Source organism: Paramormyrops kingsleyae, chromosome 20 (genome assembly GCF_048594095.1).
Source record: "Paramormyrops kingsleyae isolate MSU_618 chromosome 20, PKINGS_0.4, whole genome shotgun sequence".
NCBI classification, from domain to species: Eukaryota; Metazoa; Chordata; class Actinopteri; order Osteoglossiformes; family Mormyridae; genus Paramormyrops; species Paramormyrops kingsleyae.
In genome coordinates this window covers 2,859,022-2,880,275 of record NC_132816.1, presented here as the reverse complement: position 1 = coordinate 2,880,275, position 21,254 = coordinate 2,859,022, and the positions used below count along the sequence as shown (strand labels likewise).

Genomic DNA, 21,254 nt, shown 5'->3' with positions numbered 1-21,254 from the left:
TGCTACCCAGATAAACAGGTTTAAACATTTCTTTGGACTGCCAAAGACTTTTGCACAGTACTGTGTGTATATATATATACATATATATTCTGCCCTCTCGGACAATACATGACAAGTCCTGGGGACTGATGTCCACATGTAACTTCCATGGACTTTTATACAGAGATTGCACAGCAGATGTTCTTTATTATTCCAGGTTAATGGTTTTATTCAATAATATGTAGAAATTATTCTTCAATTCATTCCATTTTACATTCAAGTTCATAAGTGTCATGTAAAAATGAGTCCCCAGGATGAATATATCATTTTAAAGGGCAGAATTTTGTCTTTAAGAAATTATATAACAAAAAAGACAATAGTATTATATTGTCACAAAATTATTGAATTTCATTTTTCACAACAGTGACAAAAATGGATGAGGCTTAGTTCAAACAGTGTCAGTCCCCAATTATGGCAGACAGGTCAGAAACATAATGCTGCTCCACACAGCACTTGAACTGCATGTATTAACTAATAGGTAGTACAGACTATTACACAGCTGATATCTAGCTTCACATTTTAAACTCTGAATGGTGTTTGTACAGCTTAAACTGTAAAAGTAGCATGACAAAGTGGGAATAATAAAAAAGCAATCACAAATATTCAATTCAGTCCAATTTTATTTATATAGTACTTTTTACAACGGATGTTGTCACAAAGCAGCTTTACATGTTACTGGCTCCAAGCCCCTAAAGAACAAGCCCAAGGCGACAGTGTCAAGGAAAAACTCCCCAAGCTGAAAATAGGAAGAAACCTTGAGAGGATCCAAGACTCAGAAGGGGGCCCCATCCTCCTCTGGGCGACACCGGAAGAGTTCATGCAGTTTAAACAATCCAAAAGCGTGTGTCTAGATAAGGTTTAGAGAGTCTCTAATGGATCCTGCAAAAAGGCCTCCGCAGGGTCCACCTATCATAAAGTCAGATTTTTCCAATGGTGAGCCATTGGGTCTCTATGAGGTGTTGGTCCAAGTACAGGCGAACAGCGGCATTCTGTCATGTCCATTATGGAGTCCAGTAGGAGGAGGGTCCCACAGGAATCTGGCGGCACAGGGTCTCCATAGTGCTGGATCCTGTAGCCACAGGCATCTTAGGCAGAACATCTAGGTCCTTCGCTGGCTCCATGAAGTGTACATGCAGCTCGGCAGAGTGGATTAGTCACACGTATGATGCTCTGAAGAGTGAAGGGTTTATACAAGTATAATGTTAAAAGACGGAGGTCCTACGGACCTCGATATAACAACTTACCTACGAAGGTGAATTGGAAGGTAGCACAGACATTTCTTAAGTGGGAATCCAGAGATAATCCAGCGTCAGTGTGAATGCAGATGTGGACATCCAGAGACGACAGCGCCCCTTTTCCCCACTAGTTGTGTATGGAGCTCGACAGGAGGAATGGAGATGTAGAGAAAGGGGTTAGTCACACACATAATATACTGCAAAATAAAGAGTAAACACAAGTGCCATGAAGCAGAATCGAGCTCCAGCAGGCCTCAGTTTACAGTAAAGGAATTGTAAGGCAGACATGCTAACAAAGCAGTTTTACATATTACCAATTCCAAACCATTAATGGGCAACCTTAGAGTAACAATGGCTAGAAAAAAAAACCTTAGCTATAACTAGGAATAAAACATTGTGAAAAGCATGAACATGTTCTCCCCTTGCAGAGTCAGATCACGCATTTGAAGTGTTCCCAAGTGTTTGTGTGTTTTAGGTTCCTGTTAGTGAACGCTCTTCTGCCATTCTGTCTGACATCAAATAGAAAGTCCACTGTGTCTCTGCAATGTCCAGGTCCAGGTAGTTATAGCCATTTTATGCAGCGGTATGGAGTCCAGTAGGTCTCAGCAGGGCCTCTGCAGACCTGGATCGTAGAACCACAGAAAGGCAGGCCATCTGCCGAATGCAGCTTAGCAAAGAGAAATAAGAATGGGTCAGCAAAATACAGAACATAGAATGTACTGCAAAATACAAGGTGAACCCAACAGTCATAATGCAGTGCAGGAGCCACTTCAGCTACCACCAATGTGCAGCACCCACCTTGCTGATCAACACAGTCATTCTGCAGCAGTTACACTCACTATACATTAGCTAAAGTGGTAAAGAATTCACAGATTAGTGATTAGGAGGCAAATCTGAAATGGTCATGGTGACAGTTGTAGCAGGACATACACTGTAAAAAAAAAAATCCATCAAAAAACGAAAAATGTACTGGCAGAAAATTCACAATTTTCCACAGTTTGTTGTTCCAAGGAATATAACAGTATGTTGATGGGCCCTTGAGTCATGAAAAATAATGAATGTAGTGAAATACTATATTTTCTAAATACTTTGTGTAGTTTTGTGAACAACATAAATTATTAAAGAAACAAATCTACATTGGCAGAATGAAGAATTAAAAATGAAAATAAACTATTATTTAACAAATATTACTTGGAACAACAAACTTTGGAAAGTTGTGATTTTACAATATTTTCCATTAGATACTTGAAGAAAGAATCTGTTAATGGAAAATGTGCCAGTAATTTTCTACCAGTACATTTTCCATTTTTTGACGGATTTTATTTATTTATTGTTTACAATGTATCTTAGCCATTCCCATCCAACCTTATCCTATTCTATCTTATATTATGTTAGCTGTTCCAAACATACTTCATCTATTCTATTAAATCGTAGCCGTTCCATTCTTACCTCATCCTATTCTATCTTATCTTAGCCGTTCCAATCTTACCGTATTCTGTTTTATCTTATCTTAGCCATTCCAATCACACCTTATCCTATTCTATCTTATCTTAGCCATTTCTATCCTACCTACTGCTATTCTATCTTACCTTACCCATTCCTATCCTACCTTATCCTATTCTATCTTACCATTACTATCCTACCCCTTGCTATCTTATCGTAGCCATTCCTATCTTACCTAATCCAATTATATCTTACCTTATCCTATTCCATCTTACCTTACCCATTCCTATCCTACCCTGTCCTAATCTATCTTTCCTTAGCCATATCTAAACTACCTTATGCAATTGTATCATTCCTTAGCCATTCAACAACAACAAATAAGAAATGTATTTTTGTTTAGCGCATTATCACAACATTACATCGTCTCAAAGCGCTTTACAGCATCCCTACCCAAAGACCCCAGTGAGTAAGCCATAGGCGACACTATTCCACCTTATCCAATTCTATCTTACCTTACCCATTCCTATCCTACCTCATCCTATTCTATCTTACCTTAGCCATTACTATCCTACCTCATCCTATTCTATCTTATCTTAGACATTCCTATCCTACTTTATCCTATTGTATCTTACCTTAGCCATTCCTATCTTACCTTATCCAATTCTATCTTACCTCACCCATTCCTATCCTACCTTATCCTATTCCATCTTACCTGAGCCATTCCTATCCTACTTTTTCCTATTCTATCGTATCTTAGCCATTCCTATCCTACCTTCTGCTATTCTACCTTACCCATTCCTATCATACCTTATCCTATTCTCTTAACTTAGCCATTCCTATCCTACCTTATCTTATTGTATCTTATCTTAGCCATTCCTATCCTACCTTATGCTTTTCTATATTATCTAACCCATTCCTATCATTCCTTATGGTATTCTATCTTAGCCGTTCCTATCCTACCTCATCCTATTCTATCTTACCTTAGACATTCCTATCCTACCTTATCCTATTCTATCTTAACTTAGCCACTGCTATCCTACCTTATGCTATTCTGCCTTACCCATTCCTATCCTAATTTATCCAATTGTATCTTACCTTACGCATTCCTATCCTACCTTGTCCTAATCTATCTTTCCTTAGCCATGTCTAAACTACCTTATGCTATTGTATCATTCCTTAGCCATTCAACAACAACAAATAAGAAATTTATTTTTGTTTAGCGCATTATCACAACATTTCATCGTCTCAAAGCGCTTTACAGCATCCCTACCCAAAAACCCCAGTGAGTAAGCCATAGGCGAAATCTTAGGATCTTACCTTATCCAATTCTATCTTACCTTACCCATTCCTATCCTACCTTATCCTATTCTATCTTACCTTACCCATTCCTATCCTACCTTATCCTATTCTATCTTACCTTACCCATTCCTATCCTACCTTATCCTATTATATCTTATATCTTATTGTATCTTTTCTTAGCCATTCCTATCCTACCTTATGCTTTTCTAAATTATCTAACCCATTCCTATCATTCCTTATGCTATTCTATCTTAGCCGTTCCTATCCTACCTCATCCTATTCTATCTACCCTAGACATTCCTATCCTACCTTATCCTATTCTATCTTAACATAGCCATTGCTATCCTACCTAATGCTAATCTACCTTACCCATTCCTATCCTACCCTGTCCTATTCTATCTTTCCTTAGCCATTTCTAAACTACATTATGCTATTGTATCATACCTTAGCCATTCAACAACAACAAATAAGAAATATATTTTTGTTTAGCGCATTATCACAACATTACATCGTCTCAAAGCGTTTTGCAGCATCCCTACCCAAAGAACCCAGTGAGTAAGCCATCAGAGACACTATCCTACCTTATCCAATTCTATCTTACCTTACCCATTCCTATCCTACCTTATCCTATTCTATCTTACCTTAGCCATTACTATCCTACCTCTTGCTATTCTATCTTATCTTACCCATTCCTATCCTACCTTATCCATTACTATCCTACCTTATCCTATTATATCTTATCTTAGCCATTCCTATCCTACCTTATGCTTTTCTAAATTATCTAACCCATTCCTATCATTCCTTATGCTATTCTATCTTAGCCGTTCCTATCCTACCTCATCCTATTCTATCTTACCTTAGACATTCCTATCCTACCTTATCCTATTCTATCTTAACTTAGCCACTGCTATCCTACCTTATGCTATTCTGCCTTACCCATTCCTATCCTACCTTATCCTATTGTATCTTACCTTAGCCATTGCTATCCTACCTAATGCTAATCTACCTTACCCATTCCTATCCTACCCTGTCCTATTCTATCTTTCCTTAGCCATTTCTAAACTACATTATGCTATTGTATCATACCTTAGCCATTCAACAACAACAAATAAGAAATATATTTTTGTTTAGCGCATTATCACAACATTACATCGTCTCAAAGCGTTTTGCAGCATCCCTACCCAAAGACCTCAGTGAGTAAGTCATCAGAGACACTATCCTACCTTATCCAATTCTATCTTACCTTACCCATTCCTATCCTACCTTATCCTATTCTATCTTACCTTAGCCATTCCTATCCTACCTTATCCATTACTATCCTACCCCTTGCTATTCTATCTTATCGTAGCCATTCCTATCTTACCTAATCCAATTATATCTTACCTTAGCCATTACTATCCTACCTCGTGCTATTCTATCTTACATTAGCCATTCCTATCCTACCTCATCCTATTCTATCTTATCTTAGCCATTCCTATCCTACCTTATGCTTTTCTATATTATCTAACCCATTCCTATCATTCCTTATGCTATTCTATCTTAGCCGTTCCAAACCTACCTTATCCTATTGTATCTTACCTTAGCCATTGCTATCCTACCTAATACTATTCTGCCTTACTCATTCCTATCCAACCTTATCCGATTGTATCATACCTTAGCCATTCAACAACAACAAATAAGAAATTTATTTTTGTTTAGCGCAATATCACAACATTACATCGTCTCAAAGCGCTGTACAGTATCCCTACCCAATGACCCCAGTGAGTAAGCCATAAGCGACACTATCCTACCTTATCCAATTCTATCTTACCTTACCCATTCCCATCCTACCTTATCCTATTCTATCTTACCTTACCCATTCCTATCCTACCTTATCCTATTATATCTTATATTAGCCATTCCTATCCTACCTTATGCATTTCTATATTATCTAACCCATTCCTATCATTCCTTATGCTATTCTATCTTAGCCGTTCCCATCCTACCTCATCCTATTCTATCTTACCTTAGCCATTACTATCCTACCTCTTGCTATTCTATCTTATCGTAGTCATTCCTATCTTACCTTATCCAATTCTATCTTACCTTACCCATTCCAATCCAACCTTATCCATTTCTATCCTGCCCCTTGCTATTCTATCTTGTCGTAGCCATTCCTATCTTACCTAATCCAATTATATCTAACCTTTTCCTATTGTATCTTACCTCACCCATTCCTATCCTACCTAATGCTATTCTATCTTACCTTAGCCAGTCCTATCCTACCTTATCCTATTATATCTTATCTTAGCCATTCCTATCCTACCTTATGCTTTTCTATATTATCTAACCCATTCCAATCATTCCTTATGCTATTCTATCTTAGCCGTTCCATTCCTACCTTATCCAATTCTATCTTAACTTAGCCACTGCTATCCTACCTTATGCTATTCTGCCTTACCCTTTCCTATCCTACCTTATGCTATTGTATCTTACCTTAGCCATTGCTATCCTACCTAATGCTATTCTACCTTACCCATTCCTATCCTACCCTGTCCTAATCTATCTTTCCTTACCCATTTCTAAACTACCTTATGCTATTGTATCATACCTTAGCCATTCAACAACAACAAATAAGATTTTTTTTTTTTTTAGCGCATTATCACAACATTACACCGTCTCAAAGCGCTTTACAGCATCCCTACCCAAAGACCCCAGTGAGTAAGCCATAGGCGACACTATCCTACCTTATCCAATTCTATCTTACCTTACCCATTCCTATCCTACCTTATCCTATTCCATCTTACCTGAGCCATTCCTATCCTACCTTATCCTATTCTATCGTATCTTAGCCATTCCAATCCTACCTTCTGCTATTCTACCTTACCCATTCCTATCATACCTTATCCTATTCTCTTAACTTAGCCATTCCTATCCTACCTTATCCTATTGTATCTTATCTAACCCATTCCTATCATTCCTTATGCTATTCTATCTTAGCCGTTCCTATCCTACCTCATCCTATTCTATCTTACCTTAGACATTCCTATCCTACCTTATCCTATTCTATCTTAACTTAGCCACTGCTATCCTACCTTATGCTATTCTGCCTTACCCATTCCTATCCTAATTTATCCAATTGTATCTTACCTTACCCATTCCTATCCTACCCTGTCCTAATCTATCTTTCCTTAGCCATATCTAAACTACCTTATGCTATTGTATCATTCCTTAGCCATTCAACAACAACAAATAAGAAATTTATTTTTGTTTAGCGCATTATCACAACATTTCATCGTCTCAAAGCGCTTTACAGCATCCCTACCCAAAGACCCCAGTGAGTAAGCCATAGGCGAAACTATCCTACCTTATCCAATTCTATCTTACCTCACCCATTCCTATCTTACCTTATCCAATTCTATCTTACCTTACCCATTCCAATCCAACCTTATCCATTTCTATCCTGCCCCTTGCTATTCTATCTTGTCGTAGCCATTCCTATCTTACCTAATCCAATTATATCTAACCTTATCCTATTGTATCTTACCTCACCCATTCCTATCCTACCTAATGCTATTCTATCTTACCTTAGCCAGTCCTATCCTACCTTATCCTATTATATCTTATCTTAGCCATTCCTATCCTACCTTATGCTTTTCTATATTATCTAACCCATTCCAATCATTCCTTATGCTATTCTATCTTAGCCGTTCCATTCCTACCTTATCCAATTCTATCTTAACTTAGCCACTGCTATCCTACCTTATGCTATTCTGCCTTACCCTTTCCTATCCAACCTTATCCTATTGTATCTTACCTTAGCCACTGCTATCCTACCTAATGCTATTCTACCTTACCCATTCCTATCCTACCCTGTCCTAATCTATCTTTCCTTACCCATTTCTAAACTACCTTATGCTATTGTATCATACCTTAGCCATTGAACAACAACAAATAAGATATTTATTTTTGTTTAGCGCATTATCACGACATTACATCGTCTCAAAGCGCTTTACAGCATCCCTACCCAAAGACCCCAGTGAGTAAGCCATAGGCGACACTATCCTACCGTATCCAAATCTATCTTACCTCACCCATTCCTATCCTACCTTATCCTATTCTATCTTATCTTAGCCATTCCTATCTTAACTTATCCTATTCTATCTTACCTGAGCCATTCCTATCCTACCTTATGCTATTCAATCGTATCTTAGCCATTCCTATCCTACCTTCTGCTATTCTACTTTACCCATTCCTATTATGCCTTAACCTATTCTCTTAACTTACCCATTCCTATCCTACCTCATCCTATTCTATCTTATCTTAGATATTCCTATCCTACCTTATCCTATTCTATCTTAACTTAGCCACTGCTATCCTACCTTATGCTATTCTGCCTTACCCTTTCCTATCCTACCTTATCCTATTGTATCTTACCTTAGCCATTGCTATCCTACCTAATGCTATTCTACCTTACCCATTCCTATCCTACCCTGTCCTAATCTATCTTTCCTTACCCATTTCTAAACTACCTTATGCTATTGTATCATACCTTAGCCATTCAACAACAACAAATAAGATATTTATTTTTGTTTAGCGCATTATCACGACATTACATCGTCTCAAAGCGCTTTACAGCATCCCTACCCAAAGACCCCAGTAAGCCATAGGCGACACTATCCTACCTTTTCCAAATCTATCTTACCTTACCCATTCCTATCCTACCTTATCCTATTCCATCTTACCTGAGCCATTCCTATCCTACCTTATCCTATTCTATCGTATCTTAGCCATTCCAATCCTACCTTCTGCTATTCTACCTTACCCATTCCTATCATACCTTATCCTATTCTCTTAACTTAGCCATTCCTATCCTACCTTATGCTATTCAATCGTATCTTAGCCATTCCTATCCTACCTTCTGCTATTCTACTTTACCCATTCCTATCATGCCTTAACCTATTCTCTTAACTTACCCATTCCTATCCTACCTCATCCTATTCTATCTTATCTTAGATATTCCTATCCTACCTTATCCTATTATATCTTAACTTAGCCACTGCTATCCTACCTTATGCTATTCTGCCTTACCCATTCCTATCCAACCTTATCCTATTGTATCTTACCTTAGGCATTGCTATCCTACCTAATGCTATTCAACCTTACCCAATCCTATCCTACCCTGTCCTAATCTATCTTTCCTTAGCCATTTCTAAACTACCTTATGCTATTGTATCATACCTTAGCCATTCAACAACAACAAATAAGATTTTTTTTTTTTTTAGCGCATTATCACAACATTACATCGTCTCAAAGTGCGTTACAGCATCCCTACCCAAAGACCCCAGTGAGTAAGCCGTAGGCGACACTATCCTACCTTATCCAATTCTATCTTACCTTACCCATTCCTATCCTACCTTATCCTATTCCATCTTACCTGAGCCATTCCTATCCTACCTTATCCTATTCTATCGTATCTTAGCCATTCCAATCCTACCTTCTGCTATTCTACCTTACCCATTCCTATCATACCTTATCCTATTCTCTTAACTTAGCCATTCCTATCCTACCTTATCCTATTGTATCTTATCTAACCCATTCCTATCATTCCTTATGCTATTCTATCTTAGCCGTTCCTATCCTACCTCATCCTATTCTATCTTACCTTAGACATTCCCATCCTACCTTATCCTATTCTATCTTAACTTAGCCACTGCTATCCTACCTTATGCTATTCTGCCTTACCCATTCCTATCCTAATTTATCCAATTGTATCTTACCTTACCCATTCCTATCCTACCCTGTCCTAATCTATCTTTCCTTAGCCATATCTAAACTACCTTATGCTATTGTATCATTCCTTAGCCATTCAACAACAACAAATAAGAAATTTATTTTTGTTTAGGGCATTATCACAACATTTCATCGTCTCAAAGCACTTTACAGCATCCCTACCCAAAGACCCCAGTGAGTAAGCCATAGGCGAAACTATCCTACCTTATCCAATTCTATCTTACCTCACCCATTCCTATCTTACCTTATCCAATTCTATCTTACCTTACCCATTCCAATCCAACCTTATCCATTTCTATCCTGCCCCTTGCTATTCTATCTTGTCGTAGCCATTCCTATCTTACCTAATCCAATTATATCTAACCTTATCCTATTGTATCTTACCTCACCCATACCTATCCTACCTAATGCTATTCTATCTTACCTTAGCCAGTCCTATCCTACCTTATCCTATTATATCTTATCTTAGCCATTCCTATCCTACCTTATGCTTTTCTATATTATCTAACCCATTCCAATCATTCCTTATGCTATTCTATTTTAGCCGTTCCATTCCTACCTTATCCTATTCTATCTTAACTTAGCCACTGCTATCCTACCTTATGCTATTCTGCCTTACCCTTTCCTATCCTACCTTATCCTATTGTATCTTACCTTAGCCATTGCTATCCTACCTAATGCTATTCTACCTTACCCATTCCTATCCTACCCTGTCCTAATCTATCTTTCCTTAGCCATTTCTAAACTACCTTATGCTATTGTATCATACCTTAGCCATTCAACAACAACAAATAAGAAATTAATTTTTTTTTAGCGCATTATCACAACATTACATCGTCTCAAAGCGCTTTACAGCATCCCTACCCAAAGACCCCAGTGAGTAAGCCGTAGGCGACACTATCCTACCTTATCCAATTCTATCTTACCTTACCCATTCCTATCCTACCTTATCCTATTCCATCTTACCTGAGCCATTCCTATCCTACCTTATCCTATTCTATCGTATCTTAGCCATTCCAATCCTACCTTCTGCTATTCTACCTTACCCATTCCTATCATACCTTATCCTATTCTCTTAACTTAGCCATTCCTATCCTACCTTATCCTATTGTATCTTATCTAACCCATTCCTATCATTCCTTATGCTATTCTATCTTAGCCGTTCCTATCCTACCTCATCCTATTCTATCTTACCTTAGACATTCCCATCCTACCTTATCCTATTCTATCTTAACTTAGCCACTGCTATCCTACCTTATGCTATTCTGCCTTACCCATTCCTATCCTAATTTATCCAATTGTATCTTACCTTACCCATTCCTATCCTACCCTGTCCTAATCTATCTTTCCTTAGCCATATCTAAACTACCTTATGCTATTGTATCATTCCTTAGCCATTCAACAACAACAAATAAGAAATTTATTTTTGTTTAGCGCATTATCACAACATTTTATCGTCTCAAAGCGCTTTACAGCATCCCTACCCAAAGACCCCAGTGAGTAAGCCATAGGCGAAACTATCCTACCTTATCCAATTCTATCTTACCTCACCCATTCCTATCTTACCTTATCCAATTCTATCTTACCTTACCCATTCCAATCTTATCCATTTCTATCCTGCCCCTTGCTATTCTATCTTGTCGTAGCCATTCCTATCTTACCTAATCCAATTATATCTAACCTTATCCTATTGTATCTTACCTCACCCATTCCTATCCTACCTAATGCTATTCTATCTTACCTTAGCCAGTCCTATCCTACCTTATCCTATTATATCTTATCTTAGCCATTCCTATCCTGCCTTATGCTTTTCTATATTATCTAACCCATTCCAATCATTCCTTATGCTATTCTATTTTAGCCGTTCCATTCCTACCTTATCCTATTCTATCTTAACTTAGCCACTGCTATCCTACCTTATGCTATTCTGCCTTACCCTTTCCTATCCTACCTTATCCTATTGTATCTTACCTTAGCCATTGCTATCCTACCTAATGCTATTCTACCTTACCCATTCCTATCATACCCTGTCCTAATCTATCTTTCCTTACCCATTTCTAAACTACCTTATGCTATTGTATCATACCTTAGCCATTGAACAACAACAAATAAGATATTTATTTTTGTTTAGCGCATTATCACGACATTACATCGTCTCAAAGCGCTTTACAGCATCCCTACCCAAAGACCCAAGTGAGTAAGCCATAGGCGACACTATCCTACCTTATCCAAATCTATCTTACCTCACCCATTCCTATCCTACCTTATCCTATTCTATCTTATCTTAGCCATTCCTATCTTAACTTATCCAATTCTATCTTACCTTACCCATTCCTATCCTATCTTATCCTATTCTATCTTACCTGAGCCATTCCTATCCTACCTTATGCTATTCAATCGTATCTTAGCCATTCCTATCCTACCTTCTGCTATTCTACTTTACCCATTCCTATCATGCCTTAACCTACTCTCTTAACTTACCCATTCCTATCCTTTCCTCATCCTATTATATCTTATCTTAGATATTCCTATCCTACCTTATCCTATTCTATCTTAACTTAGCCACTGCTATCCTACCTTATGCTATTCTGCCTTACCCATTCCTATCCAACCTTATCCTATTGTATCTTACCTTAGGCATTGCTATCCTACCTAATACTATTCTACCTTACCCATTCCTATCCTACCCTGTCCTAATCTATCTTTCCTTACCCATTTCTAAACTACCTTATGCTATTGTATCATACCTTAGCCATTGAACAACAACAAATAAGATATTTATTTTTGTTTAGCGCATTATCACGACATTACATCGTCTCAAAGCGCTTTACAGCATCCCTACCCAAAGACCCCAGTAAGCCATAGGCGACACTATCCTACCTTTTCCAAATCTATCTTACCTTACCCATTCCTATCCTACCTTATCCAAATCCATCTTACCTGAGCCATTCCTATCCTACCTTATCCTATTCTATCGTATCTTAGCCATTCCAATCCTACCTTCTGCTATTCTACCTTACCCATTCCTATCATACCTTATCCTATTCTCTTAACTTAGCCATTCCTATCCTACCTTATGCTATTCAATCGTATCTTAGCCATTCCTATCCTACCTTCTGCTATTCTACTTTACCCATTCCTATCATGCCTTAACCTATTCTCTTAACTTACCCATTCCTATCCTACCTCATCCTATTCTATCTTATCTTAGATATTCCTATCCTACCTTATCCTATTATATCTTAACTTAGCCACTGCTATCCTACCTTATGCTATTCTGCCTTACCCATTCCTATCCAACCTTATCCTATTGTATCTTACCTTAGGCATTGCTATCCTACCTAATGCTATTCAACCTTACCCATTCCTATCCTACCCTGTCCTAATCTATCTTTCCTTAGCCATTTCTAAACTACCTTATGCTATTGTATCATACCTTAGCCATTCAACAACAACAAATAAGAAATTAATTTTTTTTTAGCGCATTATCACAACATTACATCGTCTGAAAGCGCTTTACAGCATCCCTACCCAAAGACCCCAGTGAGTAAGCCGTAGGCGACACTATCCTACCTTATCCAATTCTATCTTACCTTACCCATTCCTATCCTACCTTATCCTATTCCATCTTACCTGAGCCATTCCTATCCTACCTTATCCTATTCTATCGTATCTTAGCCATTCCAATCCTACCTTCTGCTATTCTACCTTACCCATTCCTATCATACCTTATCCTATTCTCTTAACTTAGCCATTCCTATCCTACCTTATCCTATTGTATCTTATCTAACCCATTCCTATCATTCCTTATGCTATTCTATCTTAGCCGTTCCTATCCTACCTCATCCTATTCTATCTTACCTTAGACATTCCCATCCTACCTTATCCTATTCTATCTTAACTTAGCCACTGCTATCCTACCTTATGCTATTCTGCCTTACCCATTCCTATCCTAATTTATCCAATTGTATCTTACCTTACCCATTCCTATCCTACCCTGTCCTAATCTATCTTTCCTTAGCCATATCTAAACTACCTTATGCTATTGTATCATTCCTTAGCCATTCAACAACAACAAATAAGAAATTTATTTTTGTTTAGCGCATTATCACAACATTTCATCGTCTCAAAGCATTTTACAGCATCCCTACCCAAAGACCCCAGTGAGTAAGCCATAGGCGAAACTATCCTACCTTAACCAATTCTATCTTACCTCACCCATTCCTATCTTACCTTATCCAATTCTATCTTACCTTACCCATTCCAATCCAACCTTATCCATTTCTATCCTGCCCCTTGCTATTCTATCTTGTCGTAGCCATTCCTATCTTACCTAATCCAATTATATCTAACCTTATCCTATTGTATCTTACCTCACCCATTCCTATCCTACCTAATGCTATTCTATCTTACCTTAGCCAGTCCTATCCTACCTTATCCTATTATATCTTATCTTAGCCATTCCTATCCTACCTTATGCTTTTCTATATTATCTAACCCATTCCAATCATTCCTTATGCTATTCTATTTTAGCCGTTCCATTCCTACCTTATCCTATTCTATCTTAACTTAGCCACTGCTATCCTACCTTATGCTATTCTGCCTTACCCATTCCTATCCAACCTTATCCTATTGTATCTTACCTTAGGCATTGCTATCCTACCTAATGCTATTCTACCTTACCCATTCCTATCCTACCCTGTCCTAATCTATCTTTCCTTAGCCATTTCTAAACTACCTTATGCTATTGTATCATACCTTAGCCATTCAACAACAAATAAGAAATTAATTTTTTTTTAGCGCATTATCACAACATTACATCGTCTCAAAGCGCTTTACAGCATCCCTACCCAAAGACCCCAGTGAGTAAGCCGTAGGCGATACTATCCTACCTTATCCGATTCTATCTTACCTTACCCATTCCTATCCTACCTTATCCTATTCCATCTTACCTGAGCCATTCCTATCCTACCTTATCCTATTCTATCGTATCTTAGCCATTCCAATCCTACCTTCTGCTATTCTACCTTACCCATTCCTATCATACCTTATCCTATTCTCTTAACTTAGCCATTCCTATCCTACCTTATCCTATTGTATCTTATCTTAGCCATTCCTATCCTACCTTATGCTTTTCTATATTATCTAACCCATTCCTATCATTCCTTATGCTATTCTATCTTAGCCGTTCCTATCCTACCTCATCCTATTCTATCTTACCTTAGACATTCCTATCCTACCTTATCCTATTCTATCGTAACTTAGCCACTGCTATCCTACCTTATGCTATTCTGCCTTACCCATTCCTATCCTAATTTATCCAATTGTATCTTACCTTACCCATTCCTATCCTACCCTGTCCTAATCTATCTTTCCTTAGCCATATCTAAACTACCTTATGCTATTGTATCATTCCTTAGCCATTCAACAACAACAAATAAGAAATTTATTTTTGTTTAGCGCATTATCACAACATTTCATCGTCTCAAAGCGCTTTACAGCATCCCTACCCAAAGACCCCAGTGAGTAAGCCATAGGCGAAACTATCCTACCTTATCCAATTCTATCTTACCTCACCCATTCCTATCTTACCTTATCCAATTCTATCTTACCTTACCCATTCCAATCCAACCTTATCCATTTCTATCCTGCCCCTTGCTATTCTATCTTGTCGTAGCCATTCCTATCTTACCTAATCCAATTATATCTAACCTTATCCTATTGTATCTTACCTCACCCATTCCTATCCTACCTAATGCTATTCTATCTTACCTTAGTCAGTCCTATCCTACCTTATCCTATTATATCTTATCTTAGCCATTCCTATCCTGCCTTATGCTTTTCTATATTATCTAACCCATTCCAATCATTCCTTATGCTATTCTATTTTAGCCGTTCCATTCCTACCTTATCCTATTCTATCTTAACTTAGCCACTGCTATCCTACCTTATGCTATTCTGCCTTACCCTTTCCTATCCTACCTTATCCTATTGTATCTTACCTTAGCCATTGCTATCCTACCTAATGCTATTCTACCTTACCCATTCCTATCATACCCTGTCCTAATCTATCTTTCCTTACCCATTTCTAAACTACCTTATGCTATTGTATCATACCTTAGCCATTGAACAACAACAAATAAGATATTTATTTTTGTTTAGCGCATTATCACGACATTACATCGTCTCAAAGCGCTTTACAGCATCCCTACCCAAAGACCCAAGTGAGTAAGCCATAGGCGACACTATCCTACCTTATCCAAATCTATCTTACCTCACCCATTCCTATCCTACCTTATCCTATTCTATCTTATCTTAGCCATTCCTATCTTAACTTATCCAATTCTATCTTACCTTACCCATTCCTATCCTATCTTATCCTATTCTATCTTACCTGAGCCATTCCTATCCTACCTTATGCTATTCAATCGTATCTTAGCCATTCCTATCCTACCTTCTGCTATTCTACTTTACCCATTCCTATCATGCCTTAACCTATTCTCTTAACTTACCCATTCCTATCCTTTCCTCATCCTATTATATCTTATCTTAGATATTCCTATCCTACCTTATCCTATTCTATCTTAACTTAGCCACTGCTATCCTACCTTATGCTATTCTGCCTTACCCATTCCTATCCAACCTTATCCTATTGTATCTTACCTTAGGCATTGCTATCCTACCTAATGCTATTCTACCTTACCCATTCCTATCCTACCCTGTCCTAATCTATCTTTCCTTACCCATTTCTAAACTACCTTATGCTATTGTATCATACCTTAGCCATTGAACAACAACAAATAAGATATTTATTTTTGTTTAGCGCATTATCACGACATTACATCGTCTCAAAGCGCTTTACAGCATCCCTACCCAAAGACCCCAGTAAGCCATAGGCGACACTATCCTACCTTTTCCAAATCTATCTTACCTTACCCATTCCTATCCTACCTTATCCTATTCCATCTTACCTGAGCCATTCCTATCCTACCTTATCCTATTCTATCGTATCTTAGCCATTCCAATCCTACCTTCTGCTATTCTACCTTACCCATTCCTATCATACCTTATCCTATTCTCTTAACTTAGCCATTCCTATCCTACCTTATGCTATTCAATCGTATCTTAGCCATTCCTATCCTACCTTCTGCTATTCTACTTTACCCATTCCTATCATGCCTTAACCTATTCTCTTAACTTACCCATTCCTATCCTACCTCATCCTATTCTATCTTATCTTAGATATTCCTATCCTACCTTATCCTATTATATCTTAACTTAGCCACTGCTATCCTACCTTATGCTATTCTGCCTTACCCATTCCTATCCAACCTTATCCTATTGTATCTTACCTTAGGCATTGCTATCCTACCTAATGCTATTCAACCTTACCCAATCCTATCCTACCCTGTCCTAATCTATCTTTCCTTAGCCATTTCTAAACTACCTTATGCTATTGTATCATACCTTAGCCATTGAACAACAACAAATAAGATATTTATTTTTGTTTAGCGCATTATCACGACATTACATCGTCTCAAAGCGCTTTACAGCATCCCTACCCAAAGACCCCAGTAAGCCATAGGCGACACTATCCTACCTTTTCCAAATCTATCTTACCTTACCCATTCCTATCCTACCTTATCCTATTCCATCTTACCTGAGCCATTCCTATCCTACCTTATCCAATTCTATCTTATCTAACCCATTCCTATCATTCCTTATGCTATTCTATCTTAGCCGTTCCTATCCTACCTCATCCTATTCTCTTAACTTAGCCATTCCTATCCTACCTTATCCTATTCTATCTTAACTTAGCCACTGCTATCCTACCTTATGCTATTCTGCCTTACCCTTTCCTATCCTACCTTATCCTATTGTATCTTACCTTAGCCATTGCTATCCTACCTAATGCTATTCTACCTTACCCATTCCTATCCTACCCTGTCCTAATCTATCTTTCCTTACCCATTTCTAAACTACCTTATGCTATTGTATCATACCTTAGCCATTGAACAACAACAAATAAGATATTTATTTTTGTTTAGCGCATTATCACGACATTACATCGTCTCAAAGCGCTTTACAGCATCCCTACCCAAAGACCCCAGTGAGTAAGCCATAGGCGACACTATCCTACCTTATCCAAATCTATCTTACCTCACCCATTCCTATCCTACCTTATCCTATTCTATCTTATCTTAGCCATTCCTATCTTAACTTATCCAATTCTATCTTACCTTACCCATTCCTATCCTATCTTATCCTATTCTATCTTACCTGAGCCATTCCTATCCTACCTTATGCTATTCAATCGTATCTTAGCCATTCCTATCCTACCTTCTGCTATTCTACTTTACCCATTCCTATCATGCCTTAACCTATTCTCTTAACTTACCCATTCCTATCCTACCTCATCCTATTCTATCTTATCTTAGATATTCCTATCCTACCTTATCCTATTATATCTTAACTTAGCCACTGCTATCCTACCTTATGCTATTCTGCCTTACCCATTCCTATCCAACCTTATCCTATTGTATCTTACCTTAGGCATTGCTATCCAACCTAATGCTATTCTACCTTACCCATTCCTATCCTACCCTGTCCTAATCTATCTTTCCTTAGCCATTTCTAAACTACCTTACGCTATTGTATTATACCTTAGCCATTGAACAACAACAAATAAGATATTTATTTTTGTTTAGCGCATTATCACGACATTACATCGTCTCAAAGCGCTTTACAGCATCCCTACCCAAAGACCCCAGTAAGTAAGCCATAGGCGACACTATCCTACCTTTTCCAAATCTATCTTACCTTACCCATTCCTATCCTACCTTATCCTATTCCATCTTACCTGAGCCATTCCTATCCTACCTTATCCTATTCTATCGTATCTTAGCCATTCCAATCCTACCTTCTGCTATTCTACCTTACCCATTCCTATCATACCTTATCCTATTCTCTTAACTTAGCCATTCCTATCCTACCTTATGCTATTCAATCGTATCTTAGCCATTCCTATCCAACCTTATCCTATTGTATCTTACCTTAGGCATTGCTATCCTACCTAATGCTATTCTACCTTATCCAATCCTATCCTACCCTGTCCTAATCTATCTTTCCTTAGCCATTTCTAAACTACCTTATGCTATTGTATCATACCTTAGCCATTCAACAACAACAAATAAGAATTTTTTTTTTTTAGCGCATTATCACAACATTACATCGTCTCAAAGCGCGTTACAGCATCCCTACCCAAAGACCCCAGTGAGTAAGCCGTAGGCGACACTATCCTACCTTATCCAATTCTATCTTACCTTACCCATTCCTATCCTACCTTATCCTATTCCATCTTACCTGAGCCATTCCTATCCTACCTTATCCTATTCTATCGTATCTTAGCCATTCCAATCCTACCTTCTGCTATTCTACCTTACCCATTCCTATCATACCTTATCCTATTCTCTTACTTAGCCATTCCTATCCTACCTTATCCTATTGTATCTTATCTAACCCATTCCTATCATTCCTTATGCTATTCTATCTTAGCCGTTCCTATCCTACCTCATCCTATTCTATCTTATCTTAGATATTCCTATCCTACCTTATCCTATTATATCTTAACTTAGCCACTGCTATCCTACCTTATGCTATTCTGCCTTACCCATTCCTATCCAACCTTATCCTATTGTATCTTACCTTAGGCATTGCTATCCTACCTAATGCTATTCAACCTTACCCAATCCTATCCTACCCTGTCCTAATCTATCTTTCCTTAGCCATTTCTAAACTACCTTATGCTATTGTATCATACCTTAGCCATTCAACAACAACAAATAAGAAATAAATTTTTTTTTAGCGCATTATCACAACATTACATCGTCTCAAAGCGCTTTACAGCATCCCTACCCAAAGACCCCAGTGAGTAAGCCGTAGGCGACACTATCCTACCTTATCCAATTCTATCTTACCTTACCCATTCCTATCCTACCTTATCCTATTCCATCTTACCTGAGCCATTCCTATCCTACCTTATCCTATTCTATCGTATCTTAGCCATTCCAATCCTACCTTCTGCTATTCTACCTTACCCATTCCTATCATACCTTATCCTATTCTCTTAACTTAGCCATTCCTATCCTACCTTATCCTATTGTATCTTATCTAACCCATTCCTATCATTCCTTATGCTATTCTATCTTAGCCGTTCCTATCCTACCTCATCCTATTCTATCTTACCTTAGACATTCCCATCCTACCTTATCCTATTCTATCTTAACTTAGCCACTGCTATCCTACCTTATGCTATTCTGCCTTACCCATTCCTATCCTAATTTATCCAATTGTATCTTACCTTACCCATTCCTATCCTACCCTGTCCTAATCTACCTTTCCTTAGCCATATCTAAACTACCTTATGCTATTGTATCATTCCTTAGCCATTCAACAACAACAAATAAGAAATTTATTTTTGTTTAGCGCATTATCACAACATTTCATCGTCTCAAAGCACTTTACAGCATCCCTACCCAAAGACCCCAGTGAGTAAGCCATAGGCGAAACTATCCTACCTTATCCAATTCTATCTTGCCTCACCCATTCCTATCTTACCTTATCCAATTCTATCTTACCTTACCCATTCCAATCCAACCTTATCCATTTCTATCCTGCCCCTTGCTATTCTATCTTGTCGTAGCCATTCCTATCTTACCTAATCCAATTATATCTAACCTTATCCTATTGTATCTTACCTCACCCATTCCTATCCTACCTAATGCTATTCTATCTTACCTTAGCCAGTCCTATCCTACCTTATCCTATTATATCTTATCTTAGCCATTCCTATCCTACCAAATGCTTTTCTATATTATCTAACCCATTCCAATCATTCCTTATGCTATTCTATTTTAGCCGTTCCATTCCTACCTTATCCTATTCTATCTTAACTTAGCCACTGCTATCCTACCTTTTGCTATTCTGCCTTACCCATTCCTATCCAACCTTATCCTATTGTATCTTACCTTAGGCATTGCTATCCTACCTAATGCTATTCTACCTTACCCATTCCTATCCTACCCTGTCCTAATCTATCTTTCCTTAGCCATTTCTAAACTACCTTATGCTATTGTATCATACCTTAGCCATTCAACAACAAATAAGAAATTAATTTTTTTTTAGCGCATTATCACAACATTACATCGTCTCAAAGCGCTTTACAGCATCCCTACCCAAAGACCCCAGTGAGTAAGCCGTAGGCGACACTATCCTACCTTATCCAATTCTATCTTACCTTACCCATTCCTATCCTACCTTATCCTATTCCATCTTACCTGAGCCATTCCTATCCTACCTTATCCTATTCTATCGTATCTTAGCCATTCCAATCCTACCTTCTGCTATTCTACCTTACCCATTCCTATCATACCTTATCCTATTCTCTTAACTTAGCCATTCCTATCC

The 21,254-nt window shown here is 37.9% G+C and overlaps 2 protein-coding genes and 1 long non-coding RNA gene across 4 annotated transcripts in view; 2 read left to right on the top strand and 1 right to left on the bottom strand.

Annotated features, from left to right (window-relative positions):
* Positions 1-21,254, top strand: part of LOC140581259 (uncharacterized) — a 149,361-nt gene that overhangs the window by 21,495 nt on the left and 106,612 nt on the right. The window lies entirely within an intron of this gene.
* LOC140581270 (uncharacterized) overlaps positions 1-21,254 on the top strand; it is a 147,159-nt gene that overhangs the window by 21,569 nt on the left and 104,336 nt on the right. The window lies entirely within an intron of this gene.
* Positions 642-6,092, bottom strand: LOC140581279 (uncharacterized). Of its 2 annotated transcripts, XR_011984334.1 has the most exons (3): positions 5,670-6,081; positions 1,284-5,102; positions 642-1,209 (listed from the first exon to the last, which is right to left on the bottom strand). It is a non-coding gene; the product is annotated as an uncharacterized lncRNA (long non-coding RNA). The 2 variants fall into 2 exon arrangements; XR_011984333.1 differs by having other exon boundaries at positions 1,284-6,092.